Raw genomic sequence first — 19622 nt, forward strand, 5'->3', positions numbered from 1 at the left:
TAACAAGAATTTAAATATTAGGCACTTCTCTGTGTGGTATTTAAACGAACAGTTATTATGGTAGTTCCAAGTTCAAACCCTGCCCACAGTCATCTGCTGTCCTCACTTCAGCTAAGCTGAGTTTGTTGAGTGCTTAAATGCATCATGTACACCTTTTTGCTGAAAACCCTGACCCCCACAAGTCCTCAAAAGAAATAGGACCCTAACACTGAGCATGCTCTAGAAGAATGAGGGCATGCTAGGTACAATGATAATACTATTCTATTGTAAATTTGGTGTACTTGGAATGTTGATGTATTATATCATGAAGGTTATGCTAATGCAAATAGAAGAGTATTTAGCTAATTATATCTCTAGTCATATGTTACATATTTATTGACAACATAATAATAATAATGGATGGCTGCCTGGTCGTGTGGTTTGCGTGCTGGACTGTCGTTCATATATATCCATGGTCCCGGGTTCAAACCCTGCCCGCTCCCATCCCCCGTCGTCCTGCGGGAGGTTTAAACTAGGAAGTAACTATCTTCAATTATGAAGGAACATCCGAAACATGTCAAACAAAATAATCTTTATTGTCCTGAGGAAATTTGTCTTACAATTTGTGCATTACACCAAACAAAACATAATAACTATAAAAACCAAAATGTACATTCACACCACACTTACTCACGGGCATGACATGGCCTAAATTGTGCCGATGTGCCAAAAACTCAACTCATAATTTACATGTGAAAAGCTTATATTAGATAGTTTCTATGTAATGATTTGATTGCCAGGGAAACAAAAGAGTGTTTGTGTCTGTTTGTCTTTGCTATCTGTGTCTTGTATCTCTTGTGTGATGGTAAAATCACAAAATCCAGACCCAAAGAGTGATTTTTTTTATTTCTAGAATCTTTTTAGCTTTTTTATGGGTGTAAAAAGTATATATTATATAGAATTTATTAAGTTGTATAGAAAAAATTTCTACAAGTGCTTTGTATTTTGAGAAAATGTTTTGAAATAGACAGGCTTTTTTGTTATTATTATTTTACGAATGTCAACCTTGAATTCTTTGAATCATTAATTAAAAGAGAAAATTAGAAGAAATAATATAAAAATATCTCTGGTGCCGGGATTTCAAAAAAGAACAAAAAAAAAAAAAAAAAAAAAACACAAGAAATCAATTCATACTATGTTCAAATAAAATCGGCTAGGAACTGCTGCCAATTTCGTCAATTTCCAGACTTCCAACTTCTTACCAACTTTTAAGTGAAAAAAATGGGCGGAGAATGGCATAATTATAAGAAATATGTCACATGCTGCTCTTGCCTAACTTTTTTTTGATAAGCATTTACGACATTAAGTGACGATGACTCCCCCTCCCTCCCTCTCACAGACACGCGCTTGGATATTTCATTCGATGCTCAATCTGGGCACTGCTTCCATTGATACAAACCTTTTGGTGAGATAACACCACCAGGGGCTCTAGACATTCGCCATATAGCAGCAACTAAAAATTAGCCGTATAGCAGCAAAAGCATTTACTATTAAGAGCTTCCTCGCTAAGTGTTCATGTATTTATTGTGATTACATTTTTGTTTTTTACATTGATCTGACAAAAATATGCAAGTACGCAACTGGATTTAGCAATACTTTCGGAATCAAAGACATGGCCATTATTATTATTTCAAATTTGCGAAACAAAATTAAGAAGAGCTTTTGGGTAAAGGTACATTTAGAAAGGGCGAAGTAACATATGGACGAGCAGGGAATCATTGGACTTGATCTATTCATTACTGAATGCAACAGATGTTAGATTTCATTGAGCTGGGAGTTAGGAGAGAGACTATGGGGGATAAAGGGAGAAGGAGAGAGACTATGGGGGATAAAGGAGGAAGGAGAGAGACTATGGGGGATAAAGGGAGAAGAAGCGCTAAGGGAATAGTTTAGGAATTCACAGGTGGAAAAAAAAATATTCTAAAGTCTAAACAAATCAGCTTACTTGATTTCGCTCCCTTAGATTTTCTTAAGTACCCGGTATTAAATTTCACGAATAAAGTGACAGTGAGTAATTCCAGATTGGAAATGTTGTTTTTTTTTTTTTTTTTTTTGGCGTTAGGAGACTAAAATGTTGTAAAGTGTTTTACATGTTTCGGATGTTCCTTCAGAGTTGAAGATAGTTTACTTCCTAGTCCAAATCTCCCGCAGGACGACGGGGAATGGGAGCGGGCAGGGTTTGAACCCTCGACCGTCGATAAATCCAAACGACAGTCCAGCGCGCAAACCGCAGGACCAGGCAGCTAGCACACTGCTAATGTACATTCGAAAAAAAAAAAAAGCCTTCCATTAGTAGATGGCGTTAATATAATCCACACTTACAAATTGTGATAGTCGCAGCACATTGTATCTAGCACTATGATTACATCTGATAAAACGCGAGTGGAGTCTCTTGTAGAATTGAAATGACTATACCTGTGATTTATTAGATCAAGAAACATAAGTAATTAGATGTAAGTGAAAATGTTTCTTGGTTTAAAATTTTCACGAAGATCATATTTGTCTTGGGAATCTTCTGGTGCCCCACTGCGTGATACATGGAAAAAAATAGAAAAGCTATGCTGGAACTTTCAGATAGTCTATAGTTGTTAGTTCTGGTGAGAAATTAGATGTATGCTGAACTGTCTTAATGGCAACGCAAATTGCAATGATAAATTAATCACAAAGACCTAAACCATAATAAAGACTTTTTAATTAAAAATAAAACTTGAGCTAATAACTAGCCATATGGACATCCTCACACTTAAATAGCGCAAATTCTGAAGTTTCCTATTTAAAAAAAAAAAAAAAAAGTTTTACCCTCTTCTCTTGCGAATGTATAGTGATGCGTTACAGTCTGGACAATTTCCTGCCCAGTTTAATGAGGCTTACATTACACTAATACCAACGAAATTGGAAAACAACAGCTCTGTTAATGACTACAGACCCATTCCATTATTGAATATTGATTATAAGTTGCTAATGAAAATGATCTTTCTTAGATTAAAACCTCTAATTCCTTAACTCATTGGACAGGACCAATTCTGCAGCAATCCTGAAAATCATATTCTTGAAATGAATCACTTTCTGAGAAATTTCCTCAGTTTTATCAAATATAAAAACCTAAATACTGCCCTTCTGTCCATTGATCAGGAAAAGGCCTTTGATCGAGTTGACCATTCTTTTCTGTTCCAGGTGTTGGACAAGAGTAAAATAGGTTCTTATTTACTTGGGGGTTGCTATGTTACCCGGGTGCAACAAGTAAATAGTTAATAAATCACTCCCTTAGTTCGAGTATTTCTTTGCACCTCTAGGAATCGATTCCTAAGCTGCTAGGAGGATTGCTTTGGAGAAAGCTGAGAATGACTTATTAACCTGATTAGATTTGCAGTTTATTGAAGTGGTATATAGGTGCCAGTTGGCTTTTTTTTAGTACTTCCATCTGGGGATGGTGGAGTTTACTGATATTCTGAAGGAGGTATCGATACTGATCAATATGGGTCTGTAGTCACTAGTGGCTATCTGATCTGCAACATCTCTTGTGCACTTTTTGGATATGTTATCAGTTGCAAAGGCTAGATCAGGAGTGGTTGATGTTAACCAGGCTCTTGAGAAAAAGGTTGGTTTATCCTCAAGTTTATTAAGAAGGATAAGTCTGTTCTCTGCTTGCCATTCTTCGATTTCTTCTCACCTGGCATTGAGAGTCCCTGCTCCTGGCTCCACAGGCAGAGATAGAAGAACCACCAGCTCGCTTGTGTGGGCTCCTTCGAGGCGGAGAGCCCGACCCCCTACCTGCGCGGCGGGATTCCACAGGCAGGACGCCACATCTATTAGAATCGGTACTGAACTCCAACATAGATGAGGTTACGTGTCAATTTGTTATGCGCCAGGAGGCCCATTGACTCCGACTTCAGCCTGCTTTTCTTTCTGGGTGTGCTCCCATAGCCTTTAATCATCCAAGATCATCTGCATAGCAGCAGGTCTTTATTTTCAGAGTTGTCTCCCTAGCTAACGAGCTTCATCTACCCGGGTTTAGAGTTAGAGCGCCCTATACTCGCTTTTTGCAATCATTTCTCTGGATTTCTGAGATGTTTTTAGTAAATATTCTAACCACTGGAATACTCCATCTCATCCTTCATGACTGCAAACCAGTTGGTCCGCGGCTGTTTATTTGGTATTCACAGCTTACCCTTATATCCAGTGGCGTAGCTACCAATGTGCGGGTGGTGCGGGACGAACAGGGCACCAAGTGGAGAGGGGCACCAAAATTCCCCCAGCGTGTATTAATTTCCTATTGTCACAGATAATATTCGCATACACCTTGTCACTCAAGGATCTGAAACAGTTCAGCGTATGGACAGTCAATTCACAGAGGCGTATAGACATCAAGAATCAGCAAAAGGAAAGGCTAAAAAGCTTTCAAAGGCTTGGTTTTTCCGGCAAATGTCAAACGGGAAAGTTCTTTGAAAGTGGATGTGTTATTCGTCAAAAAAAAAAAAAAAAGAATCCTTATTTTGCTTCCCCTGCATACTCTTCTCAACAAGATCAAGTACCAAATCTTCATTTAAATCCAAAGATGGATTCAATGAGTGGTGGAGGTTACCCCCAAAAATAGAAAAACATCAGACCAGCAGAGCTCACATTTAGTCATCGCTTGCTTGGAGGGAACTTGAAGTTCGCCTGAGAGTAGGGAACAATATTGACAACAAGGCCCAAGATTTGATTATACAAGAGACGAAAACCTGGAGAGTTAGTAAAAATTACTATCAAAGTACGATCCACTCTTGAGGGAGCATGAGCTTCGAACTAAGCTTTGTTCCAGACCGAATACATACATGTCTCCACAAATACAAAATGAATTTATTACAATATTGGGGGAATCACGCTAAAAAACAAATCATACAGCAAGTAAAACAAGCCAAATATTTCTCTATTATTTTTGACAGTACACCTGACATCTCAAAGCTGGATAAAATTTCCCAAATTTTACGGTATGTTGTCATGGATAATGACGGCGTGCAGGTTCGTGAGTCTTTTATTTACTTCATCGACACAAAGGACAAGCATGCTGCTGGAATCACTGAGATGATTCTAGAGAAATTGCGTTCGGATGGCTTAGACATAATGGACTGCAGGGGTCAAGGCTATGATAATGCTGCGGTCATGAAAGATCATTAAGGTCATGAAAGAATTAACAATATTTGATTCATGAATACATTTTATTTTGAACAAAAAAAAAGTAAAGTTTTGCAACGTTATTAATTAGTTAGTTGTTTGTTTGTTTTTTTTTGGGGGGGGGCATCAATAGTTAGTTGTTGTTGCTTTTGTTTTTTTGTTTTTTTTGGGTGGGGGGGGCATCATGATGAGGTACCGCACCAGGCATCATATACTCTAGCTACGCCACTGCTTATATCTAAGGGTCTTTCCCCTATCCGCCACCTGGGGACGCGCTTGGTAGAAAGTGGTAGCTCCCCCAAGTGGTTTGTTGATGAAAAGTGCTCGTGCATCAATGACATCATTGAACAAGCGATTTGCTATTTATTTCATCATACAAACAGGAAAAAGTAACACAGTTTTTCATAAGCGTGTCATCATACAACAGGTGTCTTGGTTCAAGAAGAAACCCAAAGGTATCCATTTTCTTTCCAGCCTTTGTAATCTGCCCTTCATCTCCATATGAAATCTATCCAGCACTTCTGTCGCAACACGTTTGAATTGCAGTTCTATTGACAGTCCAGTGGAACTAAAACTCTAAAAGTATACAAACTAGGGGCCTATAGTGGTTTCGTTTTTACGAAAACTCTATACAACTGATACGTATAACTCGACATATCTGTACAAATAATTCAGTACTTTGTGATAACAGTTTAACTCTATAAGTGAACTATAGGCACAGAGACACTTAATAAAGCTTCGAATAAAGAGAAGTAACTAACAGATATTCTAACTACAATATTAGGACCAAGAAATAGGGGAGGTAATCAAAAGAAATGTTTGCACAATCATAAAAGGGCCTAATTTTTCACAACTATATGTTTTACAAAACAATATTCAATGTTTTCGATAGAAAAGATCAATAATTGTTAGTAAAATACAAATATATTTTTACTATAAAAAGATTGTTAGACAAAATATTTATCATGAATAATATCTATTATTTTTAAAATTTTATTTTTATAATATTGCTGAAAGCTTAAATGTGTTACATTAATTTTTTAAAGACGCCCCTACACCTAGCATATTTTATTATACTTACCTGGCACAGGAGACTACCGTGGTCACGATGGCGGTTCTCCCGTTCGAGGCAGCGTTTTAGGCCTCTGTTTCCACTGTTTAATCTATATCTATTGGAAGTATATTTTTACTTTATTTGTTTATTTGTGTTTTCTTTGGAGTTCCGATTCATTTGGATTTACGGTTTTAAAAATTTGCTTGTGTTTTTGGAGTGTTTTGCCTCCAATTTATTTCTTAAGGAGTGTGTTCTTTGGAGTGTTGTGTCTCCAATATTATCCTTAAGGAGTGTGTTCATTGATTTGTTGTTGTTTTTTTTTTTTTCATTTCCTTTTTTTTTTCTTTTTTTTCCTTTCTTTCTACTATGTCTATAAAGACATTCGTAATAGAAAAAAAGGATCTGGAGGGTGGCTTGGTCCACCAACCAGGTACTCTACTAATAAAACTGTCCGGACAGGGAGCAGTTCGAGCTTCGATGGCGTCCATCGTTGCCGCCTTGAGGCTCGGGCCGGAGGAGGTGGGTTCCCTGTACCGGTTTGAGAACCCTTTCCTATGGTTCCTGGGTGTTTCCTCACCGGTGGTGAGGAACAGGATCATAGGAAAGGTCTTCGGAAGCGAAGACACCTTCAGGGTGGAAGTGACCACCCTGGAGGAAGAGAAAATAAAAGTGACGCTTCACTGGGTGTCACCCACCATTTCTAAGAACAAAATTGAGGAGATTTTCAGCACCCTCGCTGCAGAAGGCTCCAAAATAGAAGCTTTTAGGCTAGGGGTTAGTGACAAGTGGGCGGCTTGGATTAAACCCCGCAAGGGTACCGAGCTACCCCATTACATACAACTGAAGTATGAAGAAGACCCCAGGACTTATAAGGTCTTAATCACTACACCGGGAAGAAGGCAGCAATGTTGGTTCTGCCAGAAGGAAGACCATTGGTCGAACCAATGTCCCAACAGGGCTACCCCTAGGGGTCCCAAAAAGGACGTTGAGAGGTCCCTGGAAGGTAAAAAAAGCACGTATGCGTCGGTCTTGAAAAAAGATAATGAAAAAGGGCAGACCAAAGCTATACCCCCTGAGGTAGATGAAGATGGGTTCGAACCAGTGAAAAGCAAAAAAAAAGGTACAACACCTGAAAAACGTATGGACAGTAGGAAGGGTACCCTTTCCCCCCAAAAAAAAGGCGAAAGTAACACAGGGTCTAGTACATACAAAAAAATTAAAACTACCGGACACGCTAGATCGGAGCCAAGCTCTCCAAGCAAAACAAACAGAAAAAGAACTCTTTCCCTGTCCTCTACCTCAGATGACCAGGGGGAAGGCTCTGAAGTGAGAAGGGAAAGGGGGAGAACGGGAGAGGAAATGGAGGATTCGGAAGATAGCCCCAGCTCTCCCGCACCTCTAGTAATTGATGAGGGGGAGGACCCTGACACACCGCCTAACGCATGAACTACTTTTAAATAGTAGGCACATATACGCACAGTGTCAGATACACACACACAACGCACAACACACAATCATGGCAGACATTACACCTCTTTCACTTAACATTCGAAGTCTGAAAAATAAACAAAAATTCATAGTTCACTCAACTAAAACACGCAAACCGGTTTTTCTTTTTCTTACAGGTATCCAATATCACTTCAATTTTCACAAAAACACACATACATCCTATTTATAAACAAACCCACTTAAATATAAAATCATGGAGGACATCACGATTTTGTCTCTCAACATTCACGGACTCACAAACAAACAAAAATATGTAGTTCACTTATCAAGAAAGTACAAACCAGACTTTATTTTTTTACAAGAGACAAACTTAGGTACAGAACACAAAGCACACACACACACAACAGACATGGGTTTTAAGGAAGGGTGTTTTAGTTATGGTAGCAGATGCCGGGGGGTAGCCATTTTTCAGGTGTCAGATAGGTTTAAAATAGTCCACAACTATAGTGACAAAAAAGGGAGAGTAGTCATTATAAAAGTAGAAACAAGAAATGAAACAATTACACTGGCTAACATCTATGCACCAGCAAAAAGAACAGAGAAACGGGAATTTTTTGAATATTTGAGTGAAAAATTACACGACACATATAAAGGGGATAGTTTAATTTTAGGAGGGGATTTTAATTATATCACGTCCACACTAGACAAGCAGTACACAACTACGGTAAATCTTCCTTCACAGAGGAACACTACTATTAATAATTTCTTGAAAGACATTGAGTTTCAATTTAAGTTACAGGATGCATACAGGAGTGTGAATCCGACAGGTCAGGACACTACTTCGGTGAATAAAGCTCATCCTGTAACTTCCAGACTAGATAGAATTTACGTACCAACCAAGTATCATATAAGTAAAGTTGCTCATCTAGAAGAGTCTCTGCAATATTCAGACCATAAGGCAATAATAGTTACGATAAGTAAGGAAAGTAAAAAAAAGAATAGAAAAACTAGTCATTGGAAATTTAATAATTCTCTTCTAGAAATACCCCTTTTTATAGAATTAATCTCAAACACATTCAAGTCTTGCTTACAAGATACAGACAATCCAAATTTTAACCTAACAACAACATGGTCACTGGTAAAAAATTCAATAAAACAACAATGTCAGGTCATAACAACACTGGTACAGACACGTAGAAAACAAGAACTAGAGAAACTGAAGCACACACTTTTACACGCTGAAGACGAAATAGAGAGAACACAGGCTTCATTAAAACTGGAAGAATTAAACAACTACATCTACAAAGGAGCAGAAGTTAGATGTAGGAACTATTTAAGTCAAGAAGGCCCAAACAAACTTTTCTTGTCGATTGAACAAAATGTTCAGTCTAGTAAATGCATAACAAGTGTTCTTGATAAACATGGCTCCAAAGTTGAAGACGAAGACAAAATTAAAGATGTTTTCATAAGTCATTTTACAAATATCTACCAGATGGAACCTATAAACAAGGAGGCTCAAGAATGTTTTCTAAAATATTGTAAACAGTTGAAGCAGACCGACGAAGAACTTTTGGGGACTCCATTTACTCTAGACGAACTCCAAACAGCACTAGACTCGACACAAAACAATAAATCTCCCGGACCGGATGGTCTGACATTTGAGTTCTATAAGACTTTTTTTCCTTTAATAAGCCCTCTACTACTGCGACTGTATAGTGACGCGTTTAAAACAGGACAACTTCCAAAAAATTTCAACGAAGCATATATTACACTATTAGCCAAAAAAACAACAGATAACAGTTCTCCAAGTGACTACAGGCCCATCTCACTACTTAATACAGACTATAAACTACTGACAAAAATGATTTTTAAACGACTTAAACCCTTCATTCCCCAACTCGTAGGACAAGACCAATACTGCACCCACCCCGACAGGAGTATTGATGGAATGACACATTTCATTCGAGATTTTATCATGTACAGTCATGAAAAAAACTCTAGCGTTTCCTTGTTATCTGTAGATCAAGAGAAAGCTTTTGATAGAGTCAGCCATAATTATCTCTTTAAAGTATTAGAAAAATGTAAAATCAGCTCTTTTTTAATAAAATTTATTAAACTAATTTACGCCAATGCTAACAGTAGACTAATAATCAACCATTCCTTAAGCCAATCCTTTTCAATTCAAAGATCTGTTAGGCAGGGCTGTCCCTTATCCCCATTTTTATACATCCTTTGTCTAGAACCCTTTCTAGAATCTATTAGGTCAGACCCATCTATCAAAGGAACAAAAATCCCAGGACCCATCCCGGTAGTCAAAGTTAAGGCTTATGCCGACGACACAACATTTTTTCCCTCCTCTGAAAATGATATTAATAACATAGTTAAAAAGTTTACAATTTTCGGCCATGCCAGTGGTTCCAAAATTAATATAAATAAATCCTCAATAATGGGTGTAGGGAAGTGGACATTTAAGGAAATTTATTCTTTTAAACTTGTAAATAAAATCAAAATATGTGGTATAGAATACAATAGTAACCCTTTTGTCTTCTGTGAAGATCAGTGGAAAAATATTATTATTAAGGCATCCAATATAGTTAACATGTACAAGCACACAGGTTCTACTATTTTTGGTAGAGCCATCCTTATAAACAATCTGGTCATCCCAAAGATAGTCTATTTAGCCAATATTATAGAACCCCCTACAAAATACATATTTCAATTAAATAACATAATTAGAAGTTTCATCTTCAAAAACACACTTAAAAACATCAAACATACTACAATCATTCAAAACAAAGAGGATGGGGGGATCAATTTACAAGACATCAAAACTAAAATATGTGCACTCAGATTAAAATTCATAGGTCAAGTAGTTAAGAACCCAGATGATTTCCCCCTTACAATATACTATTATGGTTTGAGATTAAGCAATTTAATTCCAATACAAAACAACACTCCACACTATTTTGGTACAAACTTACATCCTTTTTACAGATCCATTTCAAGAACTCTTTCTGGAAATGAACCTTTAATACACAATAAATATAAAGAAATATACACAACATTAAAAAAACAGTTACAGGAAAATTTAGCTATTAGGATTAAATGGGGAAAAGATTTAAATATAACAGATTTTAAAGACACTTTTACTAACCTTCATAACAAATACATTGCAACAAAAGCTAAAGAAATATCTTACAGACTTATCTTTGGGATGACTCCATTTTCAAAGAAAAAACCTGGTGTAAAATATTGTAAATTTTGTCAATCTGTTAATGGTGACAATGAAAAGCATTTATATCTAGAATGTTCTTTATTTAGTAATGTTAGAAATACTGTAAGAGATTTATTAGAAGGAAATTGTGAAACCAATGTGAATATTAATTTATCTATTCTCTTAAATAAGTTACCTAAAACTAAACACAAGATGATACATAATTTCAACCTAATAATTGTATCAGAATACAGAAACTTAGTATGGAACAGTAGACTTAAAGCTGTGTACCATAATGCCATTTTTAACCCTAATGATTTAGAAATAATATATAGAAATATAGTTGATTTTAAAATTGAACACTATAAAGGCTAACCCCAAATGTAATTTTACATTGACCCATTGTATGTACATATGTTACATATTAAATTAAGGTATTTATTTATTTATTTATTTATTGTTTTCTTGTTCAAGGAATCCTTTATTTTCTATCAATGAATTGGTAGATTCCATTTGTATCATAGATTATCAATTTACAAAGTCTTTTTAAACAATGAAGAAAATAAGTTTGAATGTATGGGTGTGTGGTTTTGTATAAGTAATAACTATTAAAAATTTGCATGTGTATGTATTTAATACATCATTTATTTGCTTTAAAATTATAATTACTAAAAACTACCTATAAACTATTTATTAATTTCTTTTTTCAACAAGAGAGACAATTAGGACTGGAAGATGCAAAGCGGAAATTTCTTTTGGTTACATCCCTTGACCAAATTAATAAATCTTCAAGACAACCCAAACAGGACAGGATTTCATGAAAATGGACCAAATGGACTACTAAATTGTTGAAAAATAAAACAGAAACGGAAAAAAAACAACACTATTACAATAAATAATAATAATAATAAATCTAATCTTAAAATGAGTTATATGCCAAAATGAAATAATTTTTTTTAAGCTCTTCACACACACACTTACTTTGTGATCTGTACTTAAATAGAAACCAATTTGCTTCATTATATGTACATTTTTGTAACTCTAGCAGACCCCAGAGAATCTCGAAGGATATAGGATAGAGGTCCTTTGTCTTAGGTTCTTAAGGGAAAAATTGTTGCAAAAATAAAAATAAATATAAATTAAAATGAATGCTAATGACTCATAAGTCTTTAAAAAAAATAATAAAAATTTAGTTTGGCAATACTCATTTTAAGGAACACCTTCAAAATTTTTGTGAATATTTTTTTTTTTTTTTTTTTCACCAATTTCTGGACATTTGCTGTCAACATTTTATGGACCGTTGCTGTCACCTATTTCTGGACATTTGCTGTCAACATTTTATGGACCGTTGCTGTCACCTATTTCTGGACCTTTGCTGTCATCATTTAATTGGAACTCTGCTGTCATCATTTTCTGGACCCATTCCTGTCACCATTTTATGGATCTTCGATGCAGCCTACTCCGCGATCATACTGAAAATCCTGGAATATGACTTTGATAAAAATGTCTTTTTTTTATTTATTTATCTATTTTTTTTTTTTTTTTTTTTTTTTTATGAAATTTTCCTTGTGTTAATTAATAATTTAGAATGATGTTTTGTGTTTTTTCTTTGAAAAAAAAAAAAAAAGAAAAAAAAAAAAAAAAAAAAAAAAAAAAAAAAAAAGAAGCCCAATAAAGAGGCAAGAGCCCAAAAAAGAGGCAACGCCCAAAAAAGAGGCAAAGAAAAGAGGCAAAAGCCCAAGGATTCCTAGGATGTACTAAGCTAGACAACTGTAGTCAAAAGCTAAAAAGCTGAGGTTTCCTAAAAAAAAAAAAAAAAAAAAAAAAAAGATGATGGCGGTTCTCCCAGGTCGAGGCTTACCCATTGCACTTCGGGTGGGCTGAACCCTGCGATCACCCCAAATGTGGGTGACTCGGGTGCGTAATTTTTGCGTATGGGGAACTGCGTTCGCGCTCTTCCCTGAAAAATAACAATAACTGAGATGAAAGTGTGGAAATAATTTTATGCGAGATTATTCCACAAAGCAACTTTTATTTGCCAACTACAAAAGGCTGAATCACTGACACGTTTTAATGACAACCTGAAAAGTAGCAGACAGGATTTCCACCTTGATGATGAGGAAGTAGTTTTCCAAATCTCAAGGGAGGAAATCAAAAATTGTCATTAAAAGGGAGACAACAAAAGAAACAATATAAATGGCACAGGAGACTACCGTGGTCGAGGCAGCGTTTTAGGCCTCTGTTTCCATTGTTTAATCTAAATCTATTGGAAGTATTTTTTTCTTTATTTGTTTATTTGTGTGTTCTTTGGAGTTTCATTTCATTTGGATTTACGGTTTTTAAACTTTCTTGTGTTTTCTTTTGGAGTGTTGTGCCTCCAATTTATTTCTTAAGGAGTGTGTTCTTTGGAGTGTTGTGTCTCCAATTGAATCCTTAGGGAGTGTGTTCATTGATTTGTTGTTTTTCTCTTCATTTCCTTTTTTTTTCCCTTTCTTTCTACTATGTCTATAAAGACATTCCTAATAGAAAAAAAGGATCTGGAGGGTGGCTTGGTCCACCAACCAGGTACTCTACTAATAAAACTGTCCGGACAGGGAGCAGTTCGAGCTTAGATGGCGTCCATCGTCGCCGCCTTGAGGCTCGGGCCGGAGGAGGTGGGTTCCCTGTACCGGTTTGAGAACCCTTTCCTATGGTTCCTGGGTGTTTCCTCACCGGTGGTGAGGAACAGGATCATAGGAAAGGTCTTCGGAAGCGAAGACACCTTCAGGGTGGAAGCTCTTTTTTAATAAAATTTATTAAACTAATTTACACCAATGCCAGCAGTAGACTAATAATCAACCATTCTTTAAGCCAATCCTTTCCAATTCAAAGATCTGTTAGACAGGGCTGTCCCTTATCCCCATTTTTATACATCCTTTGTCTAGAACCCTTTCTAGAATCTATTAGGTCAGACCCATCTATCAAAGGAACAAAAATCCCGGGACCCATCCCGGTAGTCAAAGTTAAGGCTTATGCCGACGACACAACATTTTTTCCCTCCTCTGAAAATGATATTAATAACATAGTTAAAAAGTTTACAATTTTTGGCCATGCCAGTGGTTCTAAAATTAATATAAATAAATCCTCAATAATGGGTGTAGGGAAGTGGACATTTAAGGAAAAATATTCTTTTAAACTTGTAAATAAAATCAAAATATGTGGTATAGAATACAATAGTAACCCTTTTTTTCTTCTGTGAAGATCAGTGGAAAAATATTATTATTAAGGCATCCAATATAGTTAACATGTACAAGCACACAGGTTCTACTATTTTTGGTAGAGCCATCCTTATAAACAATTTGGTCATCCCAAAGATAGTCTATTTAGCCAATATTATAGAACCCCCTACAAAATACATATTTCAATTAAATAACATAATTAGAAGTTTCATCTTCAAAAACACACTTAAAAACATCAAACATACTACAATCATTCAAAACAAAGAGGATGGGGGGATCAATTTACAAGACATCAAAACTAAAATATGTGCACTCAGATTAAAATTCATAGGTCAAGTAGTTAAGAATCCAAATGATTTCCCCCTTACAATATACTATTATGGTTTGAGATTAAGCAATTTAATTCCAATACAAAACAACACTCCACACTATTTTGGCACAAACTTACATCCTTTTTACAGATCCATCTCAAGAACTCTTTCTGGCAATGAACCTTTAATACACAATAAATATAAAGAAATATACACAACCTTAAAAAAACAGTTACAAGAAAATTTAGCTATTAGGATTAAATGGGGAAAAGATTTAAATATAACAGATTTTAAAGACACTTTTACTAACCTTCATAACAAACACATTGCAACAAAAGCTAAAGAAATATCTTACAGACTTATCTTTGGGATGACTCCATTTTCAAAGAAAAAACCTGGTGTAAAATATTGTAAACTTTGTCAATCTGTTAATGGTGACAATGAAAAGCATTTATATCTAGAATGTTCTTTATTTAGTAATGTTAGAAATACTGTAAGAGATTTATTAGAAGGAAATTGTGAAACCAATGTGAATATTAATTTATCTATTCTCTTAAATAAGTTACCTAAAACTAAACACAAGATGATACATAATTTTAACTTAATAATTGTATCAGAATACAGAAACTTAGTATGGAACAGTAGACTTAAAGCTGTGTACCATAATGCCAATTTTAACCCTAATGATTTAGATATAATATATAGAAATATAGTTGATTTTAAAATTGAACACTATAAAGGCTAACCCCAAATGTAATTTTACATCGACCCATTGTATGTACATATTTTATATATTAACCAAGGAATCCTTTATTTTGTATCAATGAAACATTACATTCCATTTGTATCATAAATTATCAATTTACGTGGTTTTGTATAAGTAATAACTATTAAAAATTTGCATGTGTATGTATTTAATACATCATTTATTTGCTTTAAAATTATAATTACTAAAAACTACCTATAAACTATTTATTAATTTCTTTTTTCAACAAGAGAGACAATTAGGACTGGAAGATGCAAGGCGGAAATTTCTTTTGGTTACATCCCTTGATCAAATTAATAAATCTTCAAGACAACCCAAACAGGACAGGATTTCATGAAAATGGACCAAATGGACTACTAAATTGTTGAAAAATAAAACAGAAACGGAAAAAAAAACACACTATTACAATAAATAATAATAATAATAAATCTAATCTTAAAATGAGTTATATGCCAAAATGAAATAATTTTTTAAGCTCTTCATACACATACTTACTTTGTGCTCTGTACTTAAATAGAAACCAATCTGCTTCATTATATGTACATTTTTGTAACTCTAGCAGACCCCAGAGGATCACAAAGGATATAGGATGCATGTCCTTTGTCTTAGGTTCTTAAGGGAAAAATTGTTGCAAAAATAAATATAAATATAAATAAAAATGAATGCTAATAACTAATAAGTCCTTAAAAAAAAATATATATATATATATAGTCTGGCAATACTCATTTTAAGGAACCCCTAAAAATTTTTGTGAATGTTTTTTTTTCACCAATTTCTGGACATTTGCTGTCAACATTTTATGGACCGTTGCTGTCACCTTTTTCTGGACCTTTGCTGTCATCATTTTATTGGAACTCTGCTGTCATCATTTTCTGGACCCATTCCTGTGACCATTTTATGGATTTTTGCTGCAGCCTACTCCGCGATCATACTCAAAATCCTGGAATATGACTTTGATAAAAAAAAATTTTTTTTTTTTAATGAAATTTTCCTTGTGTTAATTATTAATTTAGAATGATGTTTTTGTGTTTTTTCTTTGAAAAAAAAAAAGCCCAATAAAGAGGCCTATAGCCCAAAAAAGAGGCAACGCCCAAAAAAGAGGCAAAGAAAAGCCCAAGGATTCCTAGGATGTACTAAGCTAGACAACTGAAGTCAAAAGCTAAAAAGCTGAGGTATCCTAAGTTAAAAAAAAAAAAAAAGAAGGCGGTTCTCCCAGGTCGAGGCTTACCCATTGCACTTCGGGTGGGCTGAACCCTGCGATCACCCCAAATGTGGGTGACTCGGGTGCGTAATTTTTGCGTATGGGGAACTGCGTTCGCGCTATTCCCTGAAAAATAACAATAACCGAGAAGAAAAGTGTGGAAATAATTTCATGCGAGATTATTCCACAAAGCAACTTTATTTGCCAACTACAAAAGGCTGAATCACTGACACGTTATAATGACAACCTGAAAAGTACTATAAAGACCTAGATCTATATACTAGAGATGGGAAACGAACCGAACCCGAACTCGAACCTCACTTATGACCGAACCGAACCCGAACTTTGAAACTGCTTGGTACGAACCGAACCGAACGAACCCTCCTTTTCTTAACCGAACTAATTTTGCAATTTTTACATCCCTTTTTTATATTTTGGGTTTTAAAAAAAAAATTACTTAAATATTTTATTTCAATTCTAATGATTCCATTATACTTTGAAAACTTGGGAAAAGGGGGTGGGGGGTATTTTGAAAAAACAAAAGAGGCGCGCTTTGATTCCCATGGGTTTTTCCGTACATGCCGACTCTCCCCTAACCTTGAATTTTCGCGGGCTGTTTACAATATTGGTTTTGAGTCGAATAGGCGCCCTCTAATTAGATCTAGATCTAGATTCAAGTTCCTAGTAAGTAGAAAGTCAACATTAAAATATTGTCACTTTTATTTGACATGGCTGTTAGTTAAGAGTAGAATAGTTTTTGCCGATTATAGAGTGTAAATATAAATCTACAATAAATTCATTTGTGTTCTAGTTTAAAATAAATTTTAATTATCTTCTATTAAGTGATTTATTTTTTACAAAATTGTGAAGTATTCCATATTGGAATATTATCAGTGGCGTAGCAAGGGTGGTGGAGGAGGGTGAGAAATGTAAAATCCCCCCGGCCCCCCACTTGAGGGGGGCCCCAAATTAGTGTTTTTTACAATAAATATTCAATATTACGCAAAATGCAGGGGCCCCCAAAGAGGTCCAGCCCCTCTCGGGCCCCCAAATGATGAAAAATTCCTATCTACGCCCCTGAATATTTTTACTATTATTCTGTTTTGCATTTTTGATCATCAGTATTTTTAATGCAGCTTTTCTCAAACTTTGGGTCCTCTCCCGTGGGTGGGGATGGTTAGTACCTTGAATTGGGGGATGGGGAGACGCAACTTCTTGACAAAAAGGGGTGTCATAGAGTGTGTGTGTGTGTGTGTTTTCTGGTGGCAGTAAGAAGAGGTTAATCGATTGATTGGTGTTTATGCATTAAGGATGATGAAATTAGCGTAATGCAAATGTGAAACGTCAGACAATCTTGAGACATGAAAGAGTAAAGACGTTGTTTTGTGGTGACCTAGATTTTGTTTAAATATCAGTATATTTCATTAATATTACATCTCTATCTCAAGTTAAATATGTGAATATTGTAATAACAGTTAGGCTATATTGAGTTGTTCACATAAGAACTTTATTTTAAAGTTTATTAAGTTTATATATTATTATAAGGCAGTTTTTCCCATGGCTGCGCAGGCCCAGCTGTGACCTACATATTCTGCCACATCTAGGGCAAGCATAACCACTGTTCGCAGGTGGTCGATTTAGTTTTTCTTTTCGCGTCTGCGTTTGTCCTCGGCAGCGGATTTTCTTTTGGTCTCAAATGTGTATCCCACGGCCTTCGTGAGTGAACTCCAACTGACTCGTTCTAAGGCCGCATGCAACCAGGTGCTCTCTTCTATGTCAGCTAAGCAAAGTTGACGCCTAAGCTGGTCTTTGAAGCGTTTCCATGGGGCGCCTTTGTAACGTCGACCACCTTTTAGCTCACCAAAAAAAGAAGACTTTGGCATACGTTCGTCTCCCATACGGGATACGTGCCCTGCCCAGCGTAACTGTCGGACCATAAGAAGTCCATCTATACTATCCTTACCGGTAAAAATATAAAACGCCTATATTGGTTCAATTGTACTAGCTGTTTGTAAGCGACAAACCAACGACCAACTAACAAAGAGAGGGGGCATCGAAAAAAAAGTTTTATTTTTAGTGTAACTTATCTGAATATTAGTATAATTACATGTTTAAAAATTAAAATATAATAAGTGGAGATGTCATTTTATCTTCTAATAAGACCTTGTCAACTGTAGACTGCTTTTTGCGAGGCGCGTATGAACAATATGGGTCAAAACGTTTTGAAGAAAACATTTTAAAACATCTCTGCTAGTGTGATTCTTCTGCAGTGGCGTAACTAGGGGGGGGGAGAATTTTAAAATCCCCCCGGGCCCCCACCTAGGGGGGGGCCCCAAATGGGTGTCCGAAATTTATTTGTAAATACATTAATATATTTGACTGACAAATAGTGTCAACGGGTGTCTTTTTTTTTTCAACATTTATGGATTAAATTTATCACAAGGACTAAACCTAGATCTAGGTCTATCAGTACTTTGACTTTGTTGACATTTTTAAAATATTTTCTCCCACAGAGATCAAAGTTTTTTTCTAAAGTTAGTTTTACATTTTAAATTTTGTTGCCACGAATAAAACTGCATGATATACAGCGAATTCCAGGTATCTTGTTACCTTTACTAATAATAGATCTAAATGGCGAGTATTTTATGGCTACACTATTTAACCTGCTTGAAGCAAAATTTACACAATCGAGTATAACAGATCCAAAAGTTATTCTTAATAATGCTCAGGTTTGGCGTCTATAATTTCAGAATTAAACTTCACACTCGAGTTATTACCCCTCTATTCATCTTTCTTCAATCTAATGTAAACTCTCTTTTTATTTCCATCTAATCCTTTTGCTTTCGCACAAAACATAAACAACAAACAATAACGTAATATCATATGATATTAGCACATCCTTCCTTTTGAAGTTATTATCACACCCTTCTATTTAAAGTTCTTAAGAGTGATATCTACTAGCAGGGCCGGCCCTAGCATTTGCGGGGCCCTTTGCGAAACGGATCGCGCGGTGCCTAGTCAGGGTAGGGATGAACATAATGTCAATATTATTTTTTTTTAATTAGAAAATAGGCCTACTTTCGTCTTTGCAATAAATTTTTATCAAATGAAAGCTCGCAGTGCCACTTTTTATTTATAGGCACCCCAAAATGTCATTTTCGTCTATTCTTCAGGAGATTTGAATAAATTTTAAAAAAATTTCAGGACTTTATCGTA

The 19622-nt window shown here is 35.5% G+C and overlaps 1 long non-coding RNA gene and 2 pseudogenes across 1 annotated transcript; all 3 read left to right on the plus strand.

Moving 5' to 3' along the window:
* The first annotated feature begins 6280 nt into the window (after positions 1–6280).
* Positions 6281–12393, plus strand: LOC129928868 (uncharacterized). The gene is made up of 2 exons (XR_008780399.1): positions 6281–6371; positions 11625–12393. It is a non-coding gene; the product is annotated as an uncharacterized LOC129928868 (long non-coding RNA).
* Positions 12394–12689: 296 nt separating this feature from the next.
* On the plus strand, positions 12690–12873 carry LOC129928885 (U1 spliceosomal RNA; annotated as a pseudogene).
* Positions 12874–16360: 3487 nt separating this feature from the next.
* LOC129928884 (U1 spliceosomal RNA) lies at positions 16361–16535 on the plus strand (annotated as a pseudogene).
* Positions 16536–19622: the final 3087 nt, after the last annotated feature.

This window comes from Biomphalaria glabrata, chromosome 10, assembly GCF_947242115.1.
Source record: "Biomphalaria glabrata chromosome 10, xgBioGlab47.1, whole genome shotgun sequence".
Taxonomy (NCBI): domain Eukaryota; kingdom Metazoa; phylum Mollusca; class Gastropoda; family Planorbidae; genus Biomphalaria; species Biomphalaria glabrata.